Raw genomic sequence first — 8,457 nt, 5'->3', positions numbered from 1 at the left:
CTCTCTCTCTCTCTCTCTCTCTCTCTCTCTCTCTCTCTCTCTCTCTCTCTCTCTCTCTGTCTATATCGATTAAATACAAAATATTTGCAATATCGCAAATTTATATCTCGCAAATTATTTGAGTATTCCAGTTTTGTGATTAATATATGCATTATCTGTTGTGAAAATCAACAACATATGTCAGATAGGTATTAGTTAAGCATTATCTGCTATTTTTGATTCTCTGGTACTGTAGTACCAGTGTAGTACAAACAATACTAGTGAATCTGAATATCGAGCCATTCTGTCCTAACGCTCAAACGTGTGCAGACTCATTATTATATCGTTTTTATTTACAATAATGTGCATACAATTTCGTAAAAGTAATTCCTATCGCCCAAAGAAACTCGAGAACCATAAAAGCACGAACTGCCGCTAATTTCCAGACTTTAGGCTACCGTCGTGGTATACTGGTCGTTAAAGCGAGAGCAATCAATAAGCGGCCGAATGGAATTATAAAGTTTATGCGCGCGAGTTCACTATGAATCTCGTAGTGACTTTGTCCGAGAAATTCAACGTAGTTTCAACAGCGAGCGACAGCTACAACGAAAGCGCATACTTGTCCGCTTTAAACGTTTAGTTAAACTACTCGTCTACGTAGTTCACGAGACTCGCAAATGCGCAAGAGAAGATTGGAAGAGGTCAAGGCAATTTATTTATATTTCAATTATTGTCCTATTCTAGAATAAGCTTATTAAATCGTTTTGAAAATATTAAATTTTTTCTCTTATACGTGGATAAATTTATTTATTTTTTATTATTTATCATGTCTAATATTGTTCCTTTTCAACGATTTAAGGAAAATTAATATTTTGTGTAGTATACTGCGTGTTTTTATGCGCAGTGTGGAAACGTTTATAATTTGCAAGTCTTTCCATGAAATCGTGTGGAATATGCTTTAATCACAGTAGGACGGTAGGGATTCCTCTCCCGACTAAACGCAGGTATTCGGATTTCGGAATTAATATCACGTTCCGGCGAATGTCCATCAAGATTACATGGGCGGATATCTGGACGATCGCAACGTCGAGGTAGAGTGCGTAGTGCGTTTCGATGTACCTATATTCGTCGCAAAATTGATCCCTGAAATTCGAGCCATTCGACGAAGCCGACAGAACGACGATACGATATGCCTGCACGATGATCGCACACGGACGAACGACAAGCGAAACCTGTCGCTGGCATCTCTATCGATGGATCGTCCTTTACGATATGAAACGATAATACAACTATATTAACCAATATTTTCTTCTCATGATTTCATCTTACTAATGGTCGAGTGCGAACCACAAAATTAAATAATCAAGAAGAAAGAGTTCATTAAGAAGCGCTCATTTATCTTGGGGAAAACAATTGCTTTTTTAAATAAAAAGAAAATTTCATTAGGAAGTGTTAAATTTGAGGCTCTTCATCTCGGAACAAGATAATCAGAAAATTACACCATTAAAATGAAATCCGTCGATCTCTCTTTACACGACTCTAAGTAACTAAAGTTCTTTTCTAACGATTCGATAATATAATTGAAATTTTCCTAATTTTATATTACTTAACGCGTCCAAACCAAAATATTATCCCATCAGTTCGACGTGTGCTAGTATGCTACATAGTTTTTCCCGTGGAATATATGTTAGAAGTTTCATCAACCGAGTATCGATTGGCTATCGCTCGATTCTATGCCAGATAGCTAGATCAGATTAAGATTCTTTTCGTGTAATGCATAACGACACGATTATATTATTTAGTCACATCTAACTGTGATTATATTTTCCGGAAATATACACTTGCAAATACGTACCAACACGTTCGTGCTTCTACTATCGGAAAGTTTATTTTTGCAGATTTATTTTCCTTTGAACAAATCTGTGCCTCGTACTTATTGATCCCGCTGACGGTTTGAGAGCTAGACGAGCGACGTGCTCGGACGCGTCCAAATGTCCAAAATACATTACACCACTGTGCTTTTAACTTAAAATTATCGGGTTAAACAAACATGATATAAATCAGACTGTAATGTGACTGTAATGTAACTTATTAATATTGATTACTCGCGATATGAGCGCTTGTATGAACGCTAACATGAGTGATATTTTATTGATATATTTTTGGCTTTGTAAGTGGATTCTTCTTTTCCTTGACTGGGTCACCAGAATCCTCTATATAAATCAAACGGCAAAAGTGGATGATTAAAATAACGACGTAATTCAATAAATACGCCTGGCATAATGAGTTTCCGTTAGCGAAGTGGAGCCGGATGCAAGATTTTCCGATAATTTCGCGTGTAGAGACTTTTTCATGTACGTAACCGAAGCGTAACGGAGCTAAAGTAGATTTTGCGATGCGATGAAGCGCATTAATCGAGTCCAAGAGCGCGGGGCGTGAAATTTTCACATGCGAATTCAGTGGCAATTTAATGCATAGTATCATTTATTATTACATGTATTCTTGCTGATTCGCTCATTTATTTCGCTCGTATGTATAACGATAAATAAAAACAACAGCAATAATACAGCAACAAATGAAAGGTCTAACGCTTTAAAGTATCTAAGATATCAAGTGCATGTGTGCGTATATATGTCGATAAAAATTTAGAATTGAAGGATAAGATTAGATAAAAACATAAATTTTTGAAATATCTACTATAAGTCAGGATGTTTTAATTATTTTGAACAGAGATGAGATTTATCTCATTACTTCACCATTATATTGTATAATCTTTTTATATAATCGTTACATGTACGTGCGTATATGTTTGATCCGATTATGTATGACGTAAATTTTGAAAGAGGATTTAGCGGATGCGATATTTTTAATTCAACGATGAAAAGTTGAAAAAAGAAATGAAAGACCAAAATATTGTGGAGAGATTATACGCCTGAATACTGCAAAGCTGATGTACCTGCTGCTTCAAGCTCCTGCGCACAGAGTTTATCAACCACCGCGACGAGAAGCGACGAAACGAGATGTGTCGAGAGGAGAGGAGAGAAGAGGAAAGGAAAGCAGCAGAGGAAGGAGGTGTGGTTACGCATTTTAGATGCACTTATCAGACTATGTAGAGACGCAGTTTCTCTGAGGCACCGAGATGCATATTGCAAAGGGCTAAGCCATCAACCGTTGCAGACACATGTAAAACGAGTATATACGATCTGAAATAGATAATCCGCTTATTCACTATTTTTCTCGATATGAGAGAAATATTTAATTCCGTAATCAGGAGCAAAGAATAATTCAGAGAACAGTTAATGTAGATTATATGATGGTTTGTAGAACATTATATTTAAAATTCTACAAGCATAATAAACTCAAATTTAACCGCAAAAAGTGTACCTAAACGAAAAAAGTTTAGAATAAGTTTAGAATTTGATATTTATGACAATTATGAATAAAAAGAGAGAGAGAGAGAGAGATGTTTTAATAAACATATAGAGGACTTCAATAATTTGTTTTTCTGTTTTATATAGATTTATCAAAACATGAAAATATGATGACTCGACAAATTAATCGTACAATGAAGTATTTTCTCGACTTTATTTTTCTCACTACAGCGACAACACCTGACGCGAATTTTTTATTTTTATCGTGGTCCAGTGCAGCTTCGTCGTTTCCTCCTTACTCAAATAAAACTTTCTTCATTACTCATTTGTCTGTTGTAACGCGTTCGCACGGAAAATGTCTACTTCGCTAGTTTACCTTTGACAGGCACCATACATTGTTGGTTCCATTTTCTAATAACGCGCGTATATTTTAGACTACGGGCATCATCACTGCCGTCACAATATGTTGGTAGTTTCTTCCGGTGATGGCTTCAATATGAATTGCGAATTATTTAACGTATAATAAAGGTTTTAAATTACATTTCAGATATTCGTATCGATTGGAATTATTAGTGGTTGTCAAGCTCGATTCAGAAAGCGTCGGATATTCCTTTTATTTTTTTTATAGTGCAGAAACTTTAGTAATTCTGTGCAACTAATATAGTTTAGTATACACTGCATGCTATATAGCAAATATATTGAGTTAGTAATGCAGAGCATTTTAGCACCCTTAATACGTTCATCTAAGCGGTGACATTACGAAAATGCGAGGAAATTTAAGCGCTTGCGGCAATTTAACATGACGGGCTGAAACAATTAATCTCCGAGGTGGCAGTACCCGCTCGTCCCGGATTTGAAACTCAGGCTATCTCGTTCGACGTATCGCGTTGCGGACACGAGGGTTCCTGGCTCCAGGCACCGCTAGAGTGTGCAATTGGTTGGTGGATAGTCAGAACAACAGACTCCACGATAACCTGGATCTTCGTTTGAGGCACATGTGTATCTCGAACTGCTATCGTATGTACGCCCTCTCCCTCTCTCGTTCTCTCTCCCCTCTTCTCTCTCCCTTCTAGAGCTATCTTTCCCATCTTTCGCCAATTTATATTCCATCAAGACAATCAAGTCACGGTTGTAATTAGCGAAGTGAAGTTTTGAGAGCAAGCTTCACTCGAAACGCCAACGCCGCACTCTCGACCGCGCGCCGCACCGCAATCTCGCCAGGCTTAACCGCTAAATTGTGCGATTTAGCTCGCTTGTATGCATAATTTACGCTAACAACGCGCGCGAGCGCATCGTCGACGATCATCGTTGTCAACGCATCTACGCTACCTCGCGAGACTTAAACGAACCGTGTAAATAATATTATACGTTTCAACATCACGGAATCGACGTGTTCCAGCTACTTTGGAAAATATCACACTGATATGGTATCAAATCGTCTAAAACAATTACAAAATTAAGATTTATTAATTACGAAAACGAATATCTCGGTTGTATTCGTCGAAAATGTCACACGTGTATATATATATATATATATCTTTAACTTTTCTACATTTCTTATTCACAGATATTTTATTGTATCGTACCTTATTACATGCAATACTAGTATATAAAGTCCGCTTGAATTTAATCAATAAATGAAACAATAATTCAAATAATGCGTTGCAAATTACGAAAAAAATTTCGTATATAACAGAAAAAATATTATTTACAAAAAATTCTTATTTAGATGTTATTCTACTTTTATATATATATATATATATATATATATATATATTGTTTATTTATGTCATATTATCTCTCCCCATCATACAAAAGATCGCGTACAAGTTATTGTTTACTGACTTCATTTTACAGCATGTGAGTAAGTGAGTAGCAGTCCTGAGTGAACAACGCACAAGTAATCAAACATAATGGTAAAGATTATCTTCTAGTCGGGTCGTGCAAGTAGATACGACACGTTGCGGTCTGGCAGTACGCGCGGTTGCATCAATCACGGATAACCGTGCGCGCGACACAGTGTTTACCATATACATGAAGAAACAAGTTGTAACACATTTATTGTAATATCAAAATGTACTATATGAAAATGTTAATTTATATGAACTTTGTGTGTTATCACTAAAAGATCTTGAATTTCAATTGGACGTTACTTATAGTTAATTATCGATATCATTAATTAACTGTATGACTATGAATTGGAAGCCGAATAAATTAATTAATATAAGTGAGGAATATATTATACTTCACACACGAATGTTAATCGCTGTATAAACAGCGCTGTGCGTTGTGTTTGTAACGCAAATTATGTCAGCAAATTATGTAAGTTAATCGAAGTTTGTACTCGGATATAAACTCACGCGTGTAATCGAAAATCGTTGCTCCTGGGCCCGAGCTTAATTCCTTGCCTGCCGTCTCGTTAAATGATTAACTCGGAATTGATGAGGGCGGAGTGACGGATATATCAGGTCGGCACGATTGGATCTGATCAGAAAGCTGGCGGACACTTAATGCGCGGAGAATTAGTGACTTGAAAGCGTGCAGCTCGAAGCAAAAATCACTTTACGAAGTTAATGAATGCTGGAGAACTTGTGGAGCGGAACTCCCTACTAGTATAACAAAAATTACTGCACGATAATTAGGTTGGTACAGATGTTATAGTAAATGGGAGCAACGTCCAACTTATGACAAAGAAATACTTTCATTGATTTTTAGCGCATCTGAAATTGTCAACACGTAGCAGTATGAGAGAAATGCCAAATAGCTAATAAATAAATGGAGATTTTGATCGTGGCAAACTTGAAATGGATTAAATCGTTATGGCGCATGCGGATTCACACGTGCACGCGTACATATACAGACGAAGAACACTTTCGCCGAGTTGGTGAATTTCCGAGCGGACGATAACAAATCGTGCCACGAAATTTCCGAATTCCGGTATTCGCCGGCAACGACCCCAATTGCCAATTTGCCACCATATGGTCCAGCACGTTTTGTTCAAATCAACAATGAATATTGCCAGAATATAATCGAACGGTAGTGTTGCACACTGCAAGAAAATCGCATGTCTCTTTCAACAATATTATGTAATATTGCATATACAATATTAAGTCAATCGCCTGTCGAGTTTCAATGCGCCAAATGCGTGCGGATTTATGTTTTATCTTCAACGGTTTATAATATAATGTACACTCGGTGTTTCGACATCGCAATATTATTTTTATTCTTAAATCCGTCCAATTGTACGAAAATACTATGGTTTAATGTGGAAAGCAGTTTTGAAAGAACTGTTGTTGTTCTTAATACTTCAACAATATTGAGAAAGGTGAAGTACAAAGATCGTGATATTTATATATCCAAAAAGAAATGCTTTTTAGCGTGCTCAACAACTTGGTGAAGAAAATAATCCGTTTATCACAAATGCTTTTCGAAATAAAAGGCGAAAATTACATTTTAGCTCCCAACACGTGTAAAGAGATTGCATTACTCTTACAATACGTATTGTGTTTCAAAATTGCGTTATTTTAATCGGCGACAAGGTGTGATAAAAGACGCGTAATAATATATTGAAATCGTTCGAATTAAATTGACACTTCGACATTGGATAAATGATATTAATGACAAGATAAATAATCAATGATATTAAATTAATTAATTTAATTTTAAACTTATTGAACATGTAAATTATTTACGGGTTATCACCTGTTTACTAGAAATCAATAAATGCATTCTTCTAGCTCTGATTAGAACTATGAATGTGTTATACCGATGCAATCTCTATATGCAGTACGTAGGGAATTCGTTGGTAGCTCGCGAGTTACGGACGGATAAAGGCATGCACATATGCATATGTATGAGCCAATTAACGGTTGAACGAGTAATAACGTACTTCCCGATTCGGCGCGGATGATTGTGTTATTTTCCGCTTAAGCTCACGTAGGTAACGATTCGTTCGACGAGTGTAAGACCTCTATGGAAAAATGTATATCTTAGCTAATTTAAAATAAGCATTAAATTAGATAAGCGATATATAAGGAATTATATATCGCTTATAAGGAATTATATCGCGATATATAAGGCTTATGTGCATAATGCAACAAAACAAACAAATATACATTGCTTTGTAAAAATTATTACTTTTATGTGCTTTCTTAAAGAATTTACTGTAACAAGACATTACTCTTTTCTAGCCAGTATAAAATTGACGAAGCAATTTCTTCAAATTTTTACATTTGTTTTCCGATCAATACTTTTCCATTATTTTCAGCCCAGACGTTCGTATAAACGTAAAAGCAGCGAGTTACTTCGTTTGCAACATCTATTTCGAATATTTATATAGAGGTGAAAATATATTGGATTAGATCGTAAATATATACAACTTTTCCAATACGATTTTCTTCGACTATCGGATAACCTCTTAAGAATTAACTTCTTATATAATTGAGATTTTCCTGAAAATATAATAAAAAAAAATATACCTTCTAGAAGCATATTAATCAAAACGGTTTTTCCTGCTTTCTTTTCCTAATATATATACAATTTTTATATATAGAAAATATAAATTTATAATATTTACGATATTTTGAATACTAGCGACCAGTGCTATAGATTCACGAATATAGTGAAAGATTACAGAGCTTACATCTCGCAGCCGCCGAGACATTACTCTCGAAGTGTGAAGCCAGAAAGCAATTTACTTCCTTCTCCCGGAGCGCTCTTAAAATCCTTCGTCGCAAACTACTCCCAAGTCTCGGTAATTCGTGGAGTCTACTTGGTGCCTAGTGAATATATTCCGGGAATTATATCAACCGCGAATATTCGGGACACGTAGCAACCGCACAGATGAGAAAAATCTATCTCGGTACACACAACGCATCTTGAATTTGTGAAAAATTTTTGGGCCATAAACCGCATGGATTTGTGCATCGTGTTAGGCATTTACCGAGATTTTATAATGAGGAATTTTTTTGAGTAAAAGAGAATAAATTAAAGGCATATTTTGAAGATCGCTACTGGTTTTTTTCCGAGAATGAATGTTTATGTATTCCATATACAAAAGACACTAAAAATTTCGCACAAAGATTTTTTACTATCGCACTCGTATCAA

Source organism: Odontomachus brunneus, unplaced genomic scaffold, assembly GCF_010583005.1.
Source record: "Odontomachus brunneus isolate Ranch 3 - 2012 unplaced genomic scaffold, Obru_v1 Obru_scaffold_085, whole genome shotgun sequence".
Classification (NCBI taxonomy): domain Eukaryota; kingdom Metazoa; phylum Arthropoda; class Insecta; order Hymenoptera; family Formicidae; genus Odontomachus; species Odontomachus brunneus.
The sequence above is the reverse complement of the archived record's forward strand: the minus strand, read 5'-3'. Positions refer to the sequence as shown.